Here is a 9,610-nt window from a genome sequence, read left to right as displayed (position 1 = left end):
ATAAATACATAAATAAATAAATAATAAAGCCAGCCCTGATTAGATGGACCATATAAATCTCAGTGTCCACGATACTGAGGTCTGGAGACCTAGTTGGTGAGCCGCTATCACTGTCAACTTCTCTGAAAGGAATCCCATTAATGGATCCTGAATATGGTGTGTAAAGATAGGGACCCAAACTCAAAGTATTTAAGAAGTGCAGGCTTACTGGTTAGAGACTAGGGGAGCCACCAAGACTGTGGTCCTCAGTTACCCTTCAAGTCTGCAACAAAACTCACCACAATAGCTCAATTTTCAGCTTAGCTATAAATAAATATATAGGGGTGATAACAGACTTGTAAGGTATGCACACAATGGAATGATCAGCAATTGGACATCAAAAGGGAAGAACTTACCTAAGTCATTACAAAACTAGCAAGGGCTGGGAAGGAAGGAAGAATGGAAATGAGAAATACAAAACGTAAGTAATGTTACATTATGGATAGTGCATTCACTGGGATGAACCACATTTAAGTGAAACGTTCCAACACGTAGTAACCCAGAACAGGAATTCAGAGAAGTGGCTGGTGAGCTCAACCAGGACCTTGTAAAAACAAACACACAAACAAACAAACAAACAAACAAACAAACAAACAAACAAACAAACAAACAAACGTCGTATTTAAAGGAGAATACATTGAAGTTGTCAAAGACTTCATTTTGCGTGGATCCACGATCACCACTTTTGGAAGCAGCAGTCAATAAATCAAATCACATACTGCACAAGTCACATATGCTATACAAGACCTCTTTAAAGTATTCAACAGAAAACATATCAGAGGAATAAGGTATGCTTGACCCTAGCAACAAGAATTGATGCATTTGCATTATACTGTGGGAGTCGAATATTGAAGGTACCATGGACTGTCAGAAGACCAAAGATGTCTGTGCGGAAGATAGCCAGAATGTTCCTTGGAGGCAAGTTTAGTAAGACTTTTGCTCTTATGCTTAGGACATATTATCAAGAGGCACCAGTTCTTGTAGAAAGACATCATGCTTGGTAAAGTAGAGGGTCAGCAAAAAAGAAGACCTCCAATAAGATGAATAGACACCTTGGCAGCAGTAAAAGACTCAAATGTAATAATTGTGAGGATGGTGCATGACCAGGGACTGTTTCATTCATTTGTGACTCATTCATTATGAGTCAGAACCTACTCTGAAGCATCTAACAACAACAAGTGTGATTGTTACCTATTTTCAACAAAAGAGACTATAGATTGTATTGCAACAGAATCTTCCTTCTCATGAATATGAGTACAAGAAACCCAGAAACCCAAGAAGATACAATTGTGATGTTATTATTTGGAAGGATGGTATCAAGGGATAAGATCAGGTAGACTAAAGGAGATACTTAGTATTCCCTCATTTCGGTGCAGAAATCTTTTTTTTTACTCTAATTCTTAGAGGTTGCCACAAGGAAGAGTTATTTCTGAAGCTTATATTACAGAGGATCAAGTTGTTCTATATTAAACATTATATAGCATACAGTAGACACACAGACTATTTCCTGAGCTAACAGTGGAATTTTAATTTTAGTTCCTCTATAAGCACAGAGAACTTTGAAATTGTTAGTGTGAAGTATCTTTATTCAAAGTTTAATAGAAAGAAAAAGAAAGAAATTAAAATACTGTCTATGTATTCAGTGTCAAATGAGCAGACAGATATTACAATGCAATTCTTGGCTTTATAACAGCTTTTGTGTAAAAGAGTTACTTGATCTAGGTTTAAATTTGAAAAAGAATTCACTGGCACAGCATTAGACAAATGAAATCTGATTTCTCCCCCACCCCTTTTTTAACAACAATTCACACCTAACACAAAATCTTTACAAGTCAGAAAATCAGATACCCATTACAATTCCAACTAAAAGGGGAAAAAAATACCCTAAACATTTCTCACTCAGAGATGCCTTTAAATAAAGGCCTAAAGAGCTGGTTCAGAAAGGTCAGAGCCTGGAAAACCCAGTAGATCAGTTAGTTCTGCTCTGCACACATAGCTACCAGAATGGACTAGAAAGCAAACAATATTATACTTCAGTGTCTACCTTCAAGCTTTTGTGCTATCAGTACAAGTTTTCAAAGATTTTACTTCTACATTTGTAATAAATACCACAATACATTGTTGTACTGTTTACATTGTTTTTGCTTTTAAATATTGTTGAGTTAGTTGTGACTCATAGTAATCCAATAACACAGAATGAAACACTGTCAGGTCCTGTGTCATTCTCACAAGTATTGCCGTGTTTGAGCCCATTTTGGCAACAACTGCATCAACCTATCTCATTAAGGGTCTTTCTCTTTTCCTATGGCCCTCTATTTTCCCCAGTATGTTCTCTGTTTCCAGGCACTGGTCCCTCCTGGTAATATGTCCAAATGATGAGAGAGGAAGTCTTGCCATCCTGCCTTCTGAAGACTATTCTGACTGTACTTCTTTCAATACAGATTTCTTTGATCTTCTGGAAGTTCATGATAATGTCATTATTTGCCAACTCCTTAATTTAAATTCATCAATTCTTTTCCAGTCTTCTTCATTTATTATCCAGCTTTCACATGTATATGGAGTGATTGGAAAGTAGCACTTTAGTCCCTAAAGTGACATCTTTGCTTCTTAACACTTTAAAGAGTTATTTGGCAACAGATTTGTCAAATGCAATAATACATCTTTTGATTTCCTGACTGCTGCTTCCATGAGCATTGATTGTGGATTCAAGAAAATTATATCTTTGACAACTTCAATCTTTTCTTTGTTTATCATGATGTTATGAAACATTTCAACTGGTATTCAATCAATTCCTAGAGTCTCGTATTTTGCTAAGGACTTCAGTGCAGTTTGGTTTATGACCATATATGTCTTGGTTTATGACCATATATGCCTCTTGAACTGGTCGAATATCAACAAATTTTTTTTCTTGCTACAGTGACTGTATATCCCTTCCATCTTTTTTGGATCAACTTCTAGTAGCATTCAATACTTTGCCATTAGAATCCTTCAATATTGAGAGTCAAGGTTTGAATTTTTTCTTCAATCTTCTCAGCTTGAGAAATACTGAGCGTGTTCTTCCCTTTGGATTTTCTAACTTCAGGCCTTTGCACATTTCATTATAATATTTTACTTGTCTTTCAAGTTTGTTTTCTTCATGTGTGGTATTAACTGATGTAATTCCAAAACTCTCTGGTCTTTGAACATTAGTGTCCAATGTATCAATTTTATTCTTGAGATATACTCAAAGTCTTATTTTGGCTCTGATGGACCTGTTTTAATTTTCTTTAGCTTCAACTTGAACTTGCATAAGAACAATTAATAATCTGTTCCACAGTCAACTGCTGGCTTTGTTCTGGCTGATGGTATTGAGCTTCTCCATCATGTCTTCCCACAGATGTAGTCAATTTGATTCTAGTGGATTCCTTCTGTTGAGGTTTAATGTGTGCAGTCACCATTTATGTTGTTAGTAAAAGGTGTGTGCAATGAAGAAGTCCTTGATTTTGCAAAACTGTCATCATTTTATCTACAGATATTGCATTTTCATACATTTTTTCATAAAAAGATTCATTTTAATGTGAGTCTTTTCTTACTCTTCAGCATATCTTCAATCTTTCCTTTAGTTTCTTGAACATATGAAATTCAGTCATATTATCCAATTTAATGACCTTGTCTACTAACTTCATCATCTGTGTCATTTCTAGGTCAGTTTAGATGGATATTTTAAAATCTTCACTACGATGTTATATTTTTTCTATTTCGTTTTTGTTCTCCAATTTTTGATGAGGTAAGAAATGTTTATTTTATATGTTAGGTGCTGGATTTTTATTCCTATAAATAATTACGGAATTTATTCTGGACGTTGAAGTAATTATTTGGAATTGGTTTGATACATTCGTGTCTTGCTTTTAATCCTACTTAGGCAGAACCAAAGTAGCACTTAGTCTTGGATTAATTTCCCCAAAACTGAGGCAAAGCTATTCTTAGTACTCTAACAGATTCATTATGAGTTATGAGGTTTTCCATTCTTTCTTTTAGGAACAGCAACTGTTTCAGACCCATCACACATATGCACTTATCATTACTCTATTGCATCTAGGAAGATCCATGGAGTTCTGTCTTTGTCATTTTCTCCTATTTTGTACTCTGCTCTGCGAACTCTTGATGTCTAGGTTTCCATGAGTTTATAGCAAAGTCTCCTTAACCTAGGAAGGATGGCTTACTCTGCCTAGGTCCTTTTTTTCCCTCTGTATTGTCTTGGAGACTTTCTTCAACTGGTTGTTGTTGTTAAGTTGCGTCCAACCCATAGCACCCCTGTGTAGAGTTTCTGAGGAACAGCTGGAGAGCTTGAACTGTCAAGTGGTAGGCTATTTCAGTCATAAGGTTTGTCTTATTTATTTCCCATGTCTCTGAGATTACCATGTTTATTGCCTGATGCCCAATATCTTGAGTGCTGTTGCTTCTTACTTATTTTTCCACATTGCTTTTTGTTGTGTCAGGAAATATTAGTCCATCTAACTCCAAATTGATTGGAACCAGAAATTGTCCCTTTTTTGGATGAAAATTTTGAATGAACATTTTGACAAAATTATATTCCTTCATATATACATTTTCTTTTGGCAGTACTTCATTAGGACAGGTCCATTTTAGGTTTTCCCTTAGTCCTAAAAGGTAGTACATTGGATGTTTTATAGAAAAGCCAGGCATTTTTACTAAGCTTCTCTTACTTGGCAGAATATAAACTCCAAACTCTATCTCCCAAGACAGCTGCTGTTCAGTTCTTCAACCTCATAGCTATTGTTTTTTTTGCTGAGTTCTTTAAAGTATATCCCTGTGCATTTTCAGTTTGAGAGTCAGCCTGCTATTTGCAGGTAATTTTATGAATATTTTGGGACTCCTTTCTCTGTGGCTTTCTCTCACATTTTCCCCCTCAAAATATTTCACTTTTCCTTGAAAACTCAGAGTGCCATCTCTGCTTCCTCTGCTGTTTACTTCAGGGCTCACCTAAAGATGTTCTCAGAGAAAAACGTGTTATAAACATTGAACTCACCTGGTATGTTTCCATTCTTTCAAGGATTAGTAAATAGTCTCTGCCTCACTTCTTTAACTATTCTTCAATGCCTTCAAATGCTTGCCTTTAAAATTGTGTCCAGCTTTAATCATTGTTATTGGCAGGAGGTTTAGTCTGTTACTCTGCCATGACAGCAACCGGAACTCTCTCTGTTATTTGGAAAGCTTTTTTTAAAATACCAATGCTTGGGACTTACTCCAAACCAATTAAATGAAAATATCTGGGAATGGGGCCTAGGCATCCAGGCATCCGTGGTTTTTTGCTTTTTGTTTTAATCTTTCTAAGTGATTCAAATATGTATTGAGAGCTGAGATCCACTGGGGTTGGTTGACTAGGATTGACAGCTGTACAGGATTTCTTTGCTCCAAATAAAAATACCCATTGTGCAGGTCTTAAAAACAAACTTGATTATAAGAATTTTAGTGGGTGAATAAAGAGCTTCTAGTTCTGAGGGGTAACAGAACTCCCACAATAGTATCCCTTCACTTTTTCTAGCTCCAAAAGGGGATTTCTCCATAAGCTCATTTATTTTATTAAATGAGCAGGACTCATGGTACTAGACTGAAAGTAATCATCACAGGTCTAATTGAGAAGGGAAATAGACTTAGCTTTTACATAGCTCTTTAGCTCAACCCCCCCCCACCCCCCAAACACACACACACTGCTAGCGTCTACTTCAGGACACCTGTGTCCTGCTGTAGCATAAGCACTGGACTACTAATCACAAGGTCAGTGTTTTAAACCTACCAACCACTCCTTGGAAACCCTATGCAGGGTCACTATAACTTGGAACCAACTCATAGCACATAATGACAACAACTATTTCTAGTGGGTGACGCTATTGATGTTAAGACTATTCCAGAATTGTGATGGGAAAAAATAACTTTTGGAACATTTCTGTTTTAACTGAATGAATTTTTCATGTTTCTTAGAAACAAGAAGTTTGGGTTTCTAATAAATCCCTTCTGCTTTATTTCCAAAATGCATTCAATAAGAACCTTAGTGGGTTTACATAATTATCGTGGATTTAATTTTATATATGTTCTACAATTTCAGTGAGTCTGGGGGCAAAATAAGTACCAGTCATCATAGACTAGTCATTTTGTGCTACAAAAGAAAGACTTTTCTTTCACATTGCTGTGAAACTTTTATTTTTATTGATTAAAATGTGTACTATAGCTCCTTTTTCTTAACTCTTAAGAAAAATTTAAATAAAATATTTAAGTTCCAAAATTTTTGAAGTTCAAGTGAAATACGCAGGAGTACTTCATGCTGTTTTGGCCAACTCCCTTTTCCCAGCCTAGCTTAAAAATAATAATTACCCCTTTCCTTGCTAGGAAATTTCCATTACACTCTCTACTTTATGTAGGATATGAGCAGGCATAATTAAAAATTTTCCTCCTTTTGTAAAAAAGTGAAAAAAAGGAATTCTTTTTACTATTAAGGCAATAGAAAACAAGACCTAGATTCCTAAAATGATGTGATTCAAAAATTAACATTGCTAGTGAGACTAAAATGATGCAACCACTGTGAAAAATGGTATGGCACTTCCTTATAAAGTTGGAAATAGAAATACTATTTGATTCAGTAATCCCAATACTTGGTATATAGCCTAGAGAAATAAGAGTTGTGGCATGAATAGATCTATGTACCTCCATCGTCATCATAGCACTATTTGCAATAGCAAAAAGATCGCTACAACCTAAGTACCCATCAACAGAAGAATGGCAAAGTAAACTATGGTACAGATACACAATGGAATACTGTTGTTGTTGTTAGTGCCGTGGAGCTGATTCTGACTCATAGTGACTCTGTATAGGGCTTCCAAGGAGTGGTTAGTGGCTTTCAACTGCTGACCTTGTGGATAGCAGTCCAGTGCTTATTCTATAGTGCTGTATCAGAACTGCAGTGGAATACTATGCAAGATTACAGAATATCAGTGAATCTGAGAAACACCTTATAATATAGATGAACCTGGAGGACATTATACTCAGTGAAATAGGCCAATCACAAAAGGACAATATTGCATGATACTTTATTATAAATAGTCAAGAAAAGGTTTCCACACTAAAATAAGCATTCTTTATTGGTTACCAGGAGTGGAAAGGGCAGGGCGAGTAAATTATTAGCTAAGGGAGAGACACATGTTAACTTGGACGATGAGGAAGGCAAAATATAAATAAAATGGTGCTGGTTTAACAAAAAGAAACATCTGTACTGCATCAAGTACATAGTTACATATGATCCATAAAAAAAGACTAATAATACTTTCCAATATTATAAACAACCACCAATGTGTGTTGGTACAGCTCATGCATGATCACAGGTGCTTTCCAGGACAGAAAGCAAGGAAAAAAAAAAAAAAAAAATCAAAGCAACAACCTCATATATATGCTGCTGCTGCATGGCACAGAGTCAGTTCTGATTCATTGTGACCCTGTATATGTTTTCTGAGGCTGTAAATCTTTATAGGAGAAGAAAGCCTCATCTTTCTCCCATGGTGTAGCTTGTGGATTCAAACTGCTGACCTTGCAGCTAGCAGCCCAATAAATAACCCACTATATTACTGCCAGGTCAGCAGTTCGAATTCACTAGCCCCACTTGAGGAGACAAATGAAACTCTGCTTCTGTAGATTTACAGTCTTGGAAACCTTATCCAGGGTTACTAGAAATGGGACCAACTCAAAGGTACACATCAGCAACAATATATATATATAATGTGTGTATGCTTGTATGAATGTATTTTGAATGACAAAAAATTTAGAAGTCAAAAACTTGGAATGTCACCCAGACTTGGCTAGGACTCCGAAAAGGAAAAGGAAATGATGAGAGAAAGAGGTATAATTACTAACAGAAAGAAAGCCTAATTCATCTACATTTTTGTTTTTGCCCAATCCTAGTGTGAGTCATTAGAGTCCTAGTGTGGTGATGTAGGATAAGCACTGGAATACTAACTGTGAGGTCAGTGGTTCAAATGCACTAAATGTTCCTTGGAAACTCTATAGTGTTGCTATGAGTTGGTACTGACTCAAATGCATTTAACAACAGCAATGTGTCTAAGTTATTGGCTTCTCGTTGATTTTTAATTAGCTTTGGAATTATGAAACATTATTGAATTTAAGAAGATAAAATTTTTGTGAAATCTGAGAGGGCTTCATATGTTGTGGAAAAGATTAATTAAAAGATAATGGAACAGGACTCTGTGATACAGGGATACAGGCATAGTCTGAAAAGTGGAAATGATACTAAGATGCTTGACTGTCTTATGGTTCCCTTGCCTACTATTGTAAAATAGACACTTGAGTTGGATAGAAAGGGATGTCAGGAAATATGATTGCAGAAAGTTTGTAAGCCTGACTTTAGCCTATAACTGATTGGAATACCTAAAAGGGTTCTAAAATTTGCCCAGTGAAATAGGCATCTTGTAGAGCCTTTGCAGTGTATAGGATATTAGGTAAAATCCTGAGCCCCATCCAGAAACTTCTGAGGTGGGACATTCACACTAGAAAGTACAAGCAGAACAACCTGGAACAGCTAGAGCAACAGAAGATATATCTTTAAAAAAAAATCAACAGGAAAAACCCAAAACAAAAATGGCAGTATGTTCGACTACTATTAGAACAAGCAAGTTGTTTGCCGGGAAACCATCAAGGTAAGCAATCAAGTTCCCCCAGGACAAATCCCACTCCAAGACTGACCACATTGGTCTACTGGTGAGTGGAAGAGGGGTAAAGGCAGCAATGAAGAAATGGGCTGAATTCAACCACATTTCATACACTGTCATTGACCTGGAGATGAGAGAGAGAAAACGAAGGGATGATTGGTCCAAAGTGTGGTGAGACATGGGGACTCCTGAGTCCATGGACAAGGACATAGCCATGGAGGTCTAGAGCTGAGAGTGAAGCATCCAGCTGAAATAAAATGAGGAGAGACACACAAGAACACACAAACTTGCAGAGAGTACTCATTTGACCTAGCATCTATGGCTTGATAATCAGAACTCAACTAGAGGAAGATACAAAAACAATTCTTGATAAAAGAAATGTGCGTAAATTGCTACAATTTGGTGAACTTGACCTATACTATGGATGTAGTAGCTCAAGATACCAACTGAGAGGAAAGGAGTCTTCACATCAAGTATCAATCCTCTCCCCTCTGTATACAGTGTAGATAGGGACAGGCAACTTAGACACTGGCTACCTAAAATGAGGGGGCAATAAAGGCATGAAGTGACTGGCTTACAAGTTTTCAACAGAGAGTTTAGGGGGAGATAGACTCCTCACTGAATAGTTTTCATCTTGTTTGATGGGTCTGGTGAAAAGCGATTCTTATGATTCAATAGTGAGTAATTGTTATCATGACTAATTGCAACTGTTATAACTGTAAAGGTAGAAGTTTTGTGGCAAAAGCTGGGGACTAGTTAATCTTACAATACATAAACAGAGGACCCTAGAACCATCAAGGGAGAAGAGCACAAGCTGAATGCAGGACCCTATCCAGAGAAGCAGTGACAGCAGAGAT

The sequence above is a fragment of the Chrysochloris asiatica genome, unplaced genomic scaffold (genome assembly GCF_000296735.1).
Source record: "Chrysochloris asiatica unplaced genomic scaffold, ChrAsi1.0 scaffold00012, whole genome shotgun sequence".
Taxonomy (NCBI): domain Eukaryota; kingdom Metazoa; phylum Chordata; class Mammalia; order Afrosoricida; family Chrysochloridae; genus Chrysochloris; species Chrysochloris asiatica.
This window is presented reverse-complemented; position numbering follows the sequence as displayed.